This window comes from Aricia agestis, chromosome 4 (assembly GCF_905147365.1).
Source record: "Aricia agestis chromosome 4, ilAriAges1.1, whole genome shotgun sequence".
Taxonomy (NCBI): Eukaryota; Metazoa; Arthropoda; class Insecta; order Lepidoptera; family Lycaenidae; genus Aricia; species Aricia agestis.
In genome coordinates, this window is record NC_056409.1 from 1,557,928 (window position 1) to 1,571,925 (window position 13,998).

General features: G+C 34.7%; 1 protein-coding gene across 1 annotated transcript in view; it reads right to left on the reverse strand.

Moving 5' to 3' along the window:
• LOC121725820 (ras association domain-containing protein 10) overlaps positions 1 to 13,998 on the reverse strand; it is a 118,384-nt gene that overhangs the window by 88,241 nt on the left and 16,145 nt on the right. The window lies entirely within an intron of this gene.

Genomic DNA, 13,998 nt, shown 5'->3' on the forward strand with positions numbered 1-13,998 from the left:
GACGTACTAGTACCTAAGTGGATCAAGTTGCTAAAAATTTAAGGTTTTTTTTTCATAAATGGAGGCTTTTGGTTCGGGAAAATGGTTTGACATAAAATATGTTTGGAGATAGTTTAAGCCCCTGGAAAGGACCAAGGATATTTTTATCCCGGAAAAATGTGCGGTTCTTGCACTTTAATCTAATTTCTGTGCATCGGTTGCGTCACCTATTTAGATTTCAATATCTACAATTTTTTTTAAATGAAATAAGGGAGCAAACGAGCAAGCTGTTCACCTGATGGAAAGCAACTATGGTCGCCCATGGACACTCGCAACATCAGAAGAGCTGCAGGTGCGTTGCCGGCCTTTTAAGGGGGAATACGCTCTCTTCTTGAAGGTTTGCAGGTCGTATAGGTCCGGAAATACTGCTGGTGACAGTTCGTTCCGGTTATTAACATCTTGCATATTTTCGTGATTTGAATCACATTAAAATCGACCGCTCTAAAAAGTTTCAATATCACTAAAAGCGGACAAATCATTTTTTAAATTATACAATTTTGAGATTGTCAAAACCCCAACATTTGGGTTTACAACTTAGGCCATATAAAATAAACCATATGTTAGCCAAATGAGTAATCGTTGAACATACAAAAAAAGATACATACAGCCAGCAAGGAGGAGGTAATAATGCGTTCGTATTACCTCCTCCTTTTTGAAAGTCGGTAAAAAAGTAATGTGACTAATGTCGGATCCGGGTGTAACGCGCTTTTTACCACTTACTCACTCTCTTGAAAAATATCTTGATTTGTAGTGTAGGTACGCAACACATAAACTATAAAGATTATAAGGCTTTGACGGAGTGTTTGAGGTTGGTAAGTACCTCAAATATTTCGTAAAAGCTTTTTAAATACCTTCGTAAATGTATTTTTGTAATGAAAATCAATATTTCTAGATAACATAGTATAATATAGAGCTCTGCTCTAACGTCATTAAAACTGTTACGTAGTGTATATACTCTTTGATTAGAACGAACGAAGAACGACGTTGCTAGTAAATAATTATCTTCTTTTTATACAAATACTAGCTGACCCGGCAAACATTGTTTTGCTATATAAAGTATTTCGCCCATATTATTTTATTGAAGTGACTAAATAAGTATGTCACCATGGCAACGTCCATCGCGGCTATCCCGTCGCACAAACAATGGTCGCCGTCAGTTTCGAGTTGTAATAATTTGCTATTATTTATTGAACAAATGCACTTATAAATATAAAAAGTACCCAGTAGTCGATTCTCAGACCTACTGAATATGCATATAAAATTTGGTAAAAATCAGTAAAGCCGTTTCGGAGGAGTACGGTGACTAACATTGTGACATGAGAATTTTATATATAAGATGAAGTTTAGTGCCAATTTTCACGGTTTTAACGATACTAGACGTTTTTTTTTATTAAATTGGTGAATATTGAATGGCCTTATATTGATTTGCTGACATTTAGACCAAATCGTATAGAAACACCGTAAACACGCCACGCAAAAGCTCGCCGGTCGGTGTGCCAGTGAACGATATAGCCGGTGCGGGGTAAACGAACCGGAAGCCGGCGGCCGGAAGTAGCGTAACGTAGATCAACGACTCAACACGCTACTTATATGCAAGTTTCATCAAAATCTTATGGAGAATATTTTACTGTATTTTGGAGGTTTTGAGATATTTAAACTTGTCTTTCGAATGGTAGACAAAATACTATATTGGAATACAAATCTCCAAGTAATCAACATCCATAATATTTAAGTATTACTAGCTGTCCCGGTGAACTTCGTGTCGCTTTAAAAGCATCCCTGGACTTCTACGAATATTTTAAGACTAAAATCAGCCCAATCCGTCCAGCGTTTTCGAGTTTTAGCGCGACTAACAAATTTGAAAATCCATTTTTATATACTTATATAGATTTTCCATAAACTAATTCATAGTTACATGTTATTTTAAGTTTGGTAAACTTAAAATAGCATGTAACTATGAATTATTAGTTTATGGATTTTTTTTTTTACTATTTTAAGGTTTCTTTGATAAGTATTTGCTTTTAAGCTAAAAATGTTTGATTGAACTAAGTGGTTGTACTTATGAATCTGACATTTACCTACTGCAGTTAAATATTCTGCTACCAGTTGATCCTGTTTAATGTTAAACTAAGTTAAATCTAAGCTATAAAAAACTGAGCCTCATTTTTGTTTTATTTTGTAAAAAAAATTGGCACTAAGATTTAAAGTGCCATTATTTTTATATCATTTTTACGACTCCACCCATAAAACTCACACTCAGTCATTAATACAATGTGGGATTATTGTAAATATTGTTGACTTAACGACCATTTTATGCGACACCACAATTCTTTGATCGCAACTCAAAAAAAACATCAAAAAAATATAAAAAAATCATCAAAAACACCATTCGTATGTCATGATTTAAGACCATATTTAAATGTTCATATGTTATTTAAATTCTTTTTTATATTCTAACAAAATTGCCATCTAATGAAATAAATAGGCTTTTAGGCTATTTTATTGCTTTATACAGAATATTTGATTTTCCGGGTTTTATTAAAAAATAGGCAGTCAATTGCTTCGCGTTAAAAAATTCTGGCACTTTGATTTTGCTCGTCTAACATGTAGTATATTAAAAAAATAAAACCGACTTGAAATTGTTACTTAGAATTCCCTAGCTAGAATACTACTGGACCGACTTATTAAACTTGCACTATTCCCTAAATTGAACAATACACGAGGTATTGTTCAATTTAGGGAATAGTGCAAGTCCAACAAAAAAAGAATTACAGTTTAAAACGGACTTGTAGTTCGGAGATATTATGTGAACATTAACTTTTTTTATTTGGCATAATATATTTGTTCAGACCCTGATATACACATAGACAAAACCTGGGCAGTTCTGGAAATATTACACAAACATGCGGGTCGGATTGATAACCTCCTTTTTTTTAATCAAGTACGTGTCACAAATTTTAAAACATAATTTTAAACATACATTTGTTAACTACGAGTACCAATTGTATTTCTTTATAGTGCGGTCAATACCTGACGTTAAATTTGGCAGCATTTATAGCCGCCTTTATCTTTGTTCCATTTTAATGAAAATGAATAAGTATACAGAATAACTAAAGATTGTATTAACAACATTCCGGTAAATACCAAAGCACTGAGACTAGGTCATGGTCCAAAAACAATAGAAGCGTTTCTCGGTATGATCGATACAGAAAATGATCTTCACGTCTGTCTGTTTATGTAGATATAACTCGTGACTGCGGGCCCATTATAACAGAACGCAAATCGGTATTATATTGTAGAAATCTAGAGATTGTACCGCTGCGCTCCGATTGTGAGCTAAATGTCACCTGAACTAGAGCTAGCATTATAATATGGTGTTAGGTAGTAAATTTGGACGTAGTAGAGCTATGCTTCGGCACGAATCGGCCGGCTCGACCGGAGAAATACCACGGGCTCACAGAAAACCGGCGTGAAACAGCGCTTGCGCTGTTTCGCCGAGTGAGTGAGTTTACCGGAGGCCCAATTCCCTACCCTATTCCCTTCCCTACTCTTCCCTATTCCATTCCTTACCCTCCCCTCTTCCCTCTAAAAAGGCCGGCAACGCACCTGCAGCTCTTCTGATGTTGCGAGTGTCCATGGGCGACGGAAGTTGCTTTCCATCAGGTGACCCGTTTGCTCGTTTGTCCCCTTATTTCATAAAAAAAAGTTTACTACTTACTCAAAGTACTAATACCTACGTAAAAAGTGTATACCTGCATCTTATGACTTATTTTTTTATTTATTTTACCATGACTTATGATTTGTGTGCTTCAATACTAATACTAGAATCTAAATTAAACAAAACAAATCTAAATTGAAACTATACATTTTAGTCTCATACCAAATAACTTGTAAGAGTTGAATTAAAACTAACATAATAATATTATCCTGCACATGAGCAACAAAAAGTCCATTCAACAATCCGAGGTGGCAATTACTTGAGCAAGAACAATAAGGTCCTTAATTGGGCGAGAACAATACTCTGTTCTCACACAACACGAGGTTGCACAGGGCTGGCACGTGCCGGAAAATTGTTAACATCAAAAAAGGTGAAGGTTGTATGTTCGGCTGTAAATATTTTATTACAACCTACTCCGGCTTAATACACATAGAAAAATAAATTCAAAGGCAGATTCGTTCGAAATTCGGTCGTGTTACTTCAGTGTAGGTTGACGTAAGATTTTTTAAATAAGATCTGTCGGCCTGGCTAAACTAAGCCCCGAAAGTTGGTCGGATTGTATTGATATAATGGACCAAGAGCCCGCGAGGGCCAGACTTTCCTTCGTTTCGTAAAGCTGAAAGTTTGTCTGTTTGTGGCCTTTACAGAGGTAAAAACGACCAGCAACTAGGGAGTCACGGTCACTTTAGGAGGTGTCCAGTTCTGAAAGTCTACCAGCTTACCTTCGAATAAAGCTCAATTTCATAGCTTTAAGGAATCTCGTCTTCCAGTGCCGGACATTTTGGAAAGTTGCTTCTCAACCTTAAACTTTCTTAAAGTAAAAGACTTTGAGGGTATCTAGCAGTGGGAAGCAACAACGAAGGAAGATCTGGCCCTCGCGGGCTCTTACTCTATAACTAAATAGAATTACGGTGGATTTTTCTCTGTTAAGTGACTGTTTTGTGAATTGAGTTTTGTGACTTATAATGAGTTATTTATACTTAATAATTAATGTAGTACGTTAAAAATTAAGCATATTAATTAGTGAAGTTAAAATTTTGTATAAAATTAAAAGTAGTTATTTAGAAGCTTTATGATATAAATTCATGATACCTACTTGTATATATTTTAAACTTATTATATTTTAATATTGTTTAGTATCAAATTATTTTAAAAAATATGACACAGCCCTATCTTCTCGTCAGCGTTATTGAAAAACTCTATCCAAATTCCAAAAATATATTCGTAACAAAACTTAGTTGCCTAATATTTTTGTGATTAGAATCACGAAAATCTTAAAACAATATAGTTAGTATGAAGAATGAATAATAATTAATTACCAGAAGAATATTAATATTGTTCTATATGCATGGATATTGTTTTATTAATATTTTAATAGTAATTGCACTACCTCAGTTCTTATTAGGTATTCTTGTTGTTATTTTTTTTAAACGGCTCTAAGCGAATACAGTAGGATAAAATTATTAAAAAGCTGCAGTAAAAACTCGATAAATTGTAAAAAGCAATTTATATTATTGCGGTTCCTTAATTTGGATGATTTTACTAATAAAAACTTATAAAAGTAATTACTAATTAGTAAAAGCCTTATAAAGTCTGTTTTTTATACTTAAAAAAATATAATGAAAAGAAAACTTAATTCTTAGCGTTCGAAGAATTTCTCAACCTCTTCCGTGTCGAATTGGTGGGGGTGGCGTGGTACCCCGGTATTACGGTGTATTATGGGGTATTGTACCACCCCAAGAAAGATCTCCGATAAGATAAGCCGACCCACTGACCCCCGCCGGACGTTAGGGACGGACAATGTCGATATAATATAGTTTATCGATATAAAGTTACATCGATACATAGAGATCATACAATACTATATAACCTATATAATATTTATACTATAATATAGTATATACTATTAGGTGTCGACCCAAATTCATGTTACAGGTAAGTAACATCATTTTTAACGGATGGAAACTCGCCATAAAAGTCATATAGCCCTTTTTGGGTACATGTCAAAGCATCATCAATATCGAAATTGATTAAAATTCAGTTTAGCGCCTTAAGCGTGCAGAGGTAAAAGTTAGGCAAAGCAGCAGGCAGACACTTTAATTTGTATTATATTAAAATAGAATATGAATATATTAACTTTTTCAAAAATCAAAATCAAAATATTTATTTCTAAATAGTAGGTTAACAAAATTAACACTTTTAGAACGTCGTGTCTACATGAGGCCTACCACCGGTTCGGGAACTACCCCGCCGCGCCGAGAAGAACCGGCGTAATAAACTCGCTTTGCTTTACTATTTAATTATATAATATTATTAACCGATATAAACTTGAGAAGTCAAACATTATTACAATACCGACTTATGTATGGTTTTGTCGACTACAACACATCACTAATCTCTACCAAGAATTACCTCCATAGACGCCTTCTATTACATTTTATTAGATCTACAGCCTATAAGGCAGTGGGTATAAAAGTGGTTTAATTTTCCTATAAATAAACTTTATATTAAACTGCATTAGTCAATACCGACATCCATATTCCATGATAGCTTTATGAATTCTAAAGTGAGTCTGTCTGATAATATCTTCAAAAAGGCGCAAAATCAATTTTGAGAAATTGATGTGGTGATATTTTGTGCCCAGGGAGGGAATTAGCGTAGTAAATCCTGAAAAAATGCACGGTTTTTGTGCAATAAACGAATTTTAAATAGCGGACTACCTACATCAAATTATTTAGAATTTAGAAAATATAATAGAAACTAACCGCCATAGTAATCACGATGGCATTAGATTGCGAATAAAATAGCGATTTTAACAGCATAGTAAAACAAATCGTAATGTTACGTTAGGACTTAAGACAATTAAATATTAATTTTGCAAGAGACCTTTAACGGTTTAACACATTGTAATTACACATTTTGCCGGAATTCATTGTTAGTTTCGTAAAACTTATATAATTTACAGTTTTAATAATTAATTATAATAATTTGAAAGTATTACTAGGTCAGAAGTTGCACAGCATTTAATATTAAATATAGAAACATAGTACCTACCTATGACAAATTTAATTAATAAAAAGGTTGGTTTAATTATCTTCCTTGGTTTGTTGGTTGGCTTGTGCACTTGAAGTATTGTGTCCAGGAAAATTAAAAAAAAAAAACACCGACGTGGTCGGCGATACTAGCTGCTGCTGTGCTGTTTTTTAAATGTATTTGTTACCGACTTCAAAAGAAGGAGGTTATCAATTTAAATTCAAATTTCCTACTAATATTATAAAGGCGAAAGTTTGTTTGGGTGTATGGATGTGTGGATGTATGGATGTTTGTTACTCTTTCACGCAAAAACTGCTGAACGGATTTTAATGAAACTTTACAATAATATAGCTTATACATCAGAATAACACATAGGCTACAATTTTAACCGACTTTCAAAATGGGGGAGGTGTTATGTTCGTTTTCTTATGTTCAACGATTACTCCGCCGTTTGTAAACCAATATTCAAAATTTTTCTTTTGGTATATAAGGTATCATGCCAATTTAGTATTATATATTCACGAAAGTGGTGATCTGATGAAGGATCCATAAGTAATCGAGGGAACTCCTCAAATTTTATAGGGAAACGTGTGGTGACTTCGGTTTCGTGAGAAGTATTCTAAGCATATGCTACCAACAAGTAATATTTTGCACCGAGATATGCCTGGTATACCGTGGTTCGGAAGGTGCTGAGAGAACTCCTGATTCTTTATAGATACAAGTTTGGGAGTTTCGGCGTTGTTTTAAGAACGGAAAGCATATTATGCTACTATGCAAATTACATTCATCGTCATCATCATCACTACCATATTACACTATGCGTCGTCGAATATGAGCCTATTATGTGTTATTTACTTTTCATAGTCTTTTAGATCGAGACTCGAGTTTGTCAAGCGATAATTAAAAAAAATCAAATTATAAACCTGAAGAGTATGTTTGCTTGAACGCGCTAACCTCAAGAACTATAGGTCCGATTTAAAATCTTATTTCAGTGTTAGATAGCTTATTTATCGAGTAAGGCTATAGGCTATATTATATGTATCTTAGCGTGATAATTCACGCTAAGACTAATACAACCAAAGAAACTCAGGAAAATGTGGGGAAAACGGGGGATATATTAGAAGGGGTTTATCTCACGAACTACTGGAGCAATTTTTATGGCAATATTTGGCACAGATATAGAGTAGATCACGTGAAGAGAGTAGGGATAAGATATTTTTTATGGGAAAATGTACGGTTTCCGTAAAACTCCTAATTTACGCAGGCGAAGCCGCGCGGGACATCTAGTATATAATATTTCCAGAACTGCCCAGTTTTGTATATTATGTTAGTCTATTTCAGTGTCTGAAATTTGGCACAAAAAATATGTGCCAAATTTCAAATGTATGTAAGTATATTTTTACGTTCGTATACTTCCGGAACTACAAGTCCGATTTAAGGAATTCTTTTATTGTTGTACTAGGTATTGTTCAACTTAGGGAATGCTGCAAGTTTCATCAAAATCGCTTCAGTAGTTTTTGAGAAAGGGAATTTTAACTCTCAATTACGTACAATTTTGAAGTCGGTTTTATCTTTTTTAATAAATACTATTTTTCTAGGTTAGTTAGTAGTAGATAGTTTAACTTTTAATTGGCCATCTTTTATTCTTAATCTGACTCTATATTTTATATGAAAGCTGCTAGCTTTCCTATGCAAAAAAACCTCAAAGCCAACAAAATCAACCCAACAAAAAAGGAAAAAAAAGCAACAAAATAAAAAGTAATAATTTGGAATGATGTACCTCACGACGGCGGCGCTCGGAGCGGAGAGATTTTGGTCCCTGCGCCCTCGGGGTGTACCGTGTAGGAGAAAACGATCGTAAGTCGTGATGTACCTGAGTTATGTGATATGTGGGACGAGCCTACTGATTACTGAACCACAATTCTTGTAACTGTTATCCATACTAATAATATTATAAATGCGAAAATGTGTCTACGTCTTACCCCTTCATGCTTAGGGTGAAGCCAAACGAGGGTAATTTGTGAGTTGTGAGTCGCAGAATTTCGGCTGGCAGAAATTCTGCTGCATTCAGTTTCATACAAAAGTCCTGTTTGATTCACACTAGCGTAATTTCGTGAGTCATGATTTGTATGAAAAAACTTACGCAACCGAAATTCTGCGACTCACAACTCACAAATTACGCTTGTTTGGCTTCCACCCTTAAACAGCTAAATCGATTTTGCTGAAATTTGGCTGGGGACACTTTGAGTCCCGGGAAAGGACATAGGAGACTTGTTATCCCCCAAAATGTATGGTTCCCGTGCCATATACGAGTTTTGGCAAATCGGAGTTGCGGACTTCATCCAGCTTACATCATTACTACAAATGAATTATTTCTATGGAAATCTACATGAACACCGAAATTACAAAACTTACATAGCTCTATGTAGAAGACAGATAAATCAATATTTGATTCCCGCCATAAATATTTCCTCGGCGTATTGGTCTCATTCACGTCACACTGATTTATAGTACATTTCCACTGATACATATTTCAAACAACCTGTCTCATACAATGGACACACAGACAGACCACCGCTTTCCACTAATGTGGAACATGCGTTAATAAATTATTATGTTTCCGATAAACAGTGTTGTGAGCACTCAGCACGTGGTGTTGCTCGGTAGCCAATGGTTTTGTAGCAACATAATATTTTCTATGTTACATTTTTAAGCTCATAACTTTTATCGCGGACTTTGAGGGCGGCGCCCGAATCAAGAAATTCTGAATGGTGTTTGTATGAATGCATGCGAATTATAATTTTGTTAGTTGAAAAAAAAATGCTATACAATAGCTTTACCGTGGCAGTCGCCGAGTGCCACACGTATTTTTTCTATTATTAAATTTTGCAGCCCTATGGCTTAGGCGCCTTAGGCCTTAGGTCCATCATTTGATAATGTCGCGTGGATATGTAGAGATATAATATTTGTCAATGATTCCCTATGATCGATCTCAATTGTGCGAGCAATACCGTTTCGCAATCATTTTGGCACTCATGTTATCCATCATATTATTTATTTAACCTAAGTCCTTACGCGCATTTTATATAATTTGTTTCTCAGCATCAGATGAAAAGATTAGCATGATATAGTGTGGGACCTTTTGAGTTTATATTGTTTTTTTGTTTCTTTGAACTCCAAGCAACACTACTTTGCAGGTGCTGAGCTTATACATATTATTATTAAAAGCTTTGGAATAGAAATTGTATTTCACAGCTAGCTTCTTTTCATCTTTTCCACAAAGTCCAAACGACGAATCGAGGCACAAAATCATTATAAAGAGTCGTGTAAAATTCTGTGTCTCGTTATTTGAATGACACTAACAATTTTTTAGAAAAACTTAATTTTGAACGTGGTTTTTATATTTTGGGCTGATAAGATCTCTATTACACCATGGCCGCTGTGCCGCACGGTTCAACATCCGTGGCTTTCACCTCTGTACCTATACCGTACGCTGACTCACTCGCCCACATGCGTTTCATACTAATTTGATAGTAAAATATGGAAATAGCGATATACAAAGACACGTTGTCTACTTATATACGACGTCTTAGGGTCAATTCAGACCGCAACGCGATGCGTAGATATATTTCTATCGACAGATTTGCATGACGTCTCACGCACTTGTATCATGTTAGCAGGCAAGTTAAGTAAAGGCAAGATGGTCATTTATTTGGATTTTGGACCTGCCATTGCAAGATTAGTCTTGTGAGTCAGGACTCAGGATCAATAGTAACCAACCAAAAAACCCTTTGGCATCTCGTGGTAGCCTGTGACAAATATTTTGGACTCCAAACAAAATCAATCAGAAGAAAAGTAGAAAAAATAAGTTATTATGTTCAGGAATGTCCCTTCACACAATTCTTTTCTCACTCCCGGAACCGTGACGGATGACAGATACGGGCCACAGAAAAACATGCGCAGGAGTCAGGACTTCCTTTTTACACCTCCACGCTTGAGGCACCACGACACCTGCCACTGTGAGAGACAATGTCACGTCACGATGCTATGTTAAAAAAATTTAAGCTATTTACGTGACTGCCGAAAAAGTGAGGCCTGTTTTTCCGATCGTCTTCATGTAAATTTTGTTTAGAAATCCCAAAAACATTTCTCGTTTTAGCCATTAGCATTAGCCCATTTTGTATCCTTTTTTTGTCAAGTGTCTCTTCTATTAAACAAAGACAACCTTAATGAGCGTTAGCATAAAATATATATTATGTACATAATACATAATATAATACAATATACATAATATACGTCATACATGCTAATATTGCTATATAATGCAAAAGTTACCTCTTTATACGCCCAAACCGCCAAACCGATTATATATGGAGATACTTTGAGCCCCGGGAAATATGACATAGGATACTTTTTGTCCCGAAAAAAAATACGATTCCCGCACGATAAATTTAAATCAACGGAGTTATATACGTCATCTAGTTTGCGATAACAAAGGGGGCAAGACTCAAGAGGCCCTAAACGGTCTACGAAAACCGTCGGAATTCCATAAAGAACCTAGTCTAGTCGACAAACCGGTACCGACGTCTGTCGCATATCTTTTCATATCACTTTCGTTATTGTCGGAAACCTGTTCGTGTGGGATGGACTAAATTGAATTAGAGATGTTTATAAACAAAGTTATGAAATTCGTCTGGCTGTTCGCCATCAATCAAGGATTACGGAGAAGTTAAAGTTACTTAACTAGCTAGTTAACTCTGGAACGAACTGTCACCGGCGGTATTTCCGGACCTATACGACTTGCAAACCTTCAAGAAGAGAGCGTATTCCCTCTTAAAAGGCGGCAACGCACCTGCAGCTCTTCTGATGTTGCGAGTGTCCATGGGTGACGGTAGTTGTTTTCCATTAGGTGACCCGTTTGCTCGTTTGCAACCTTATTTCAAAAGTTACGTATTTAAAGTATTAAGATTAAATATAAGTTAAAAAGATTGCAAGCTTTTAGCTATGCTAAAAATTACAATGCGCTTCCTCTACTACAGAGAACTTAAAAACAGAGAATTGAAAATTCTAGCGGAAGACAGAGACAAAAATTTTATAAATAATAATAGACATCACCATCGAAAAGAGCGAGTAGAAGAAGAAAAAATAATCCTATAAGTGTTCTATTAGATTAAATAAAAGAAGAAAAAACAGTTATAATATAATAGTGTTCAGAATATTTGATTATTGGAGAAATTAACCAAATTAAACGTAGGCTACGTTATTTAGTCGAGTTAAATGAAAATAATAATAATTAATGTATTATTAATGGCACTGGCACCTAACAAATAATAAAAATAAATAAAAATTGTTTTATTTCTAAGTAGATTTTTAAAAAATGCCTTCAGAATGTTGATACTACTAGTGCCCACCACCGGTTCGGGAACTAACCCGGCGAGAAGAACCGGCGCGGGCGTTAGAAACTCGCACGGGGCCCACTTTGTACCAAAAAAGTGAGAAAAAATTATTCTTTTAAAATAAAATTTACAATGCTGTAACTTAAAATTATACAAAACCATACATAAAACATATCAACATAAATATTTAAGTGTGTTTGCGCTTCACAGAACTAATACATTTGGTCCCCTTGTGCAAACGATGAGACATGCATTTTCAAGTGTTAGTACATGACAATAACATTTTCCATGTCATTGGGACCAGGTTAATGTGGTATAATCATTAATCATAGTCAGCTGATGGAAGTTATGAAGCAATTCTTGACTCTGACTTGTCTGCATTATGATGTAAATGGATCTTTATACAGGGCTATAATAAGCCTCTAATCTTAGGCTTAAAGCATAAACGGTATCTAAGCATTATTTGCTTATTATACTGTATTCGGCGAAACATCAAACATGGTAGTAGCGGTCATTGACTCCCTGTCAAAAACTTGTCATTGAAGTGTCAGATGTTGTCAATCGTGGCTTTGGCCTTTGTATAGAAAAAGACAAGTTTTTGACAAGGAGTCAATAATAGCTACCGCCATGTTTCGCCGAGTACAGTATAGCATTGACATAATCTAGGTCTTTGCAGAATAGTAAGTTAACACCTAATTATTAATTAAATCAAATGACTAAACTCAAAGTAGTAAAATATTATTTAGTATGCAGAAAACCATATTATAAAACAATTAATAATTGTACTTGTATATTATATAATATAATAAAATCAAATTGGTATGTAGAATATTCTAAACCTAAATCTCATTTCACAAGCACGAATTTCAAATGTTCAAAAAGGCTATTCCTTCTTTAAAATTCTGTCCACGTATAGAGCCTCCTCAGTCCTCCAGAATCGTAATATGACGATTGACGGTTGACGGTAATCACAATCCATTAGTCGCCTAATGTTTTGGTAAAAAAAATTAAAAAAAAAAAATATTATAAAAATTAATGTGTACTAACTGAATGAAATTTACAAGAGTTTTCCGTAAGTATACAGAAAATCACGATTTTTCACTGCTGTGTAAACATTAAATCACTCTTACAACAACAACGTTAAATCGTATGTTTACTGTTAGTTTCGAAGCAAATAATATGTTATTTTTATATTTATTTTGTAGTGTTTGTGCGAAATAGGAATATTACAGTGAGATTTATAAGAAAAAAATGATGTCATGAACCAAGGCATTTATAATAATCAAGGAATAATTATTTATAAAAATACTAGATGTCCCGCGCGGCTTCGCCCGCGTAAATTAGAAATTTTACAGAATCCGTAGGTACATTTTCCCATAAAAAATATATCCCCCGTTTTTTCCACATTTTCCTGAGTTTCTTCTGTCGTATTAGTCTTAGAGTAATAATATAATATAACCTTCTCGATAAATGATGAGTCTTACTCGATAAATGATCTATCTAACACTGAGATAAGTTTTTAAATCGGACCTGTAGTTTCTGAGATTGACGCGTTCAAGCAAACATACTCTTCAGGTTTATAATATTAGGTAGATATAGATTTTTTTTAATTATCGCTTGACAAACTCGAGTCTCGATCTAAAAGACTATGAAATGGTATAATATGGTAGTGATGATGATGATGATGATGATGAAGAATGTAATTTGCATAGTAGCATATGCTTTCTGTTCTTAAAACAACGCCGAAACTCCCAAACTTGTATCTATAAAGAATCAGGAATTCTCTCAGCACCTTCCGAACCACGGTATACC